Genomic DNA, 1,235 nt, shown 5'->3' with positions numbered 1-1,235 from the left:
GCGCCCCCTCCCGCGCCGCTGGGGGCGGAGCTAGGATGAAGGGGGGGGCACCCCACTCCGCGGGCCCGCTCTCAGCCGGGCCTCTTTGCCATTGGGCGGCTCTCCAAAGGGCATCCCTGCAAGGAGACAAAAAAGGGTCTTGTTCGGAGCCCGCAGGAGCAGCGGGGGCAGTGAGAGGAGCGCGGGCTCCCTACACCGAGTGAGGTCCTGTTCTTTGAGATGTGGGACCTTGGACGTGTCTCTTCACCTCTTTGAGCTTCAGTTTCCTCGTCTGTTAAATGGGGAAAACAGTGCTTTCCTTTTGGAGTTGGTTGTAAATTTCAGATGAGTGATGTTTCCAGGGCAGGCGAACCTTTGAGCTCTCTAAACACCCAGACCCTGCCAGCTCTACCCTTCTCAAGGCTCAGACGCCTCTCTCCTGCATGTTCCATTTCTTCCTCCCTCCGAGATCCCTCCCATCAACCCCCAACTTAACTCCAGCACCTCCAACCTTTTAAACACCCTCCCCATCCGCCTGAGGGAGCGCCTCGTTTCTCCGCTTCCTGGGCAACAAAACTTTCCCGAGGAGCCATCTACGGTCGCCAATCCTCAAATTCCCTGCTCATCCCCTCGCTCCAGGGGTCTTCAGTCTCACTATGGAAATGCCTTGTTGGGGTCTCTGGGCCCTCCTGCAACCCAACCCAAAGCGGCACCTCTCTACCCTCTCAGAATCGACGGCTCTTGATCACGCCCCCTTCTCCAACTCTCCTCTCTCGGATTTGCCCTCGGATCTCACCGCGGACGACTCAGTCACTTCTGCAAGTCCTTCTGCCTCTGTGCACGCCGTGGGGGGTGGGGGGAGGGGGAGTGGACCCCCTTTTCTAACCGCTCCTGACTATGTCTGTAGATTACCCCTCCCCTGAGCCCAAGAAGGCTCCTCTTGTGTGTGTTTGCCTGGCTTTGTAAACATCAACTGCTCAAAAAGGGACACTGATTTGTGCCCTCCAGTGTTGCTACCTTCCACACCTACCCTATCCTTACTTTCCAGCACTTCCCCTTCCTGCACTCCTCCATCCTCTTCATTTTCCTCATGGAATTTATCACTTTATGAACTATATTGTTGGTATGTGTTTCTTTGTGTCTGTTCATGCCTTCTCTTGTGGGAGAGGAATAAGGCCTTCCTGTCCACATACTTCGTCCACAAGCAGCTAGCTCAGTGGCTCTCAAAGTGTGGTCCCTGGACCAGCAGCCTCAGC

This window comes from Balaenoptera ricei, chromosome 6 (assembly GCF_028023285.1).
Source record: "Balaenoptera ricei isolate mBalRic1 chromosome 6, mBalRic1.hap2, whole genome shotgun sequence".
NCBI lineage: Eukaryota > Metazoa > Chordata > Mammalia > Artiodactyla > Balaenopteridae > Balaenoptera > Balaenoptera ricei.
Note: the sequence above shows the minus strand (reverse complement) of the source record.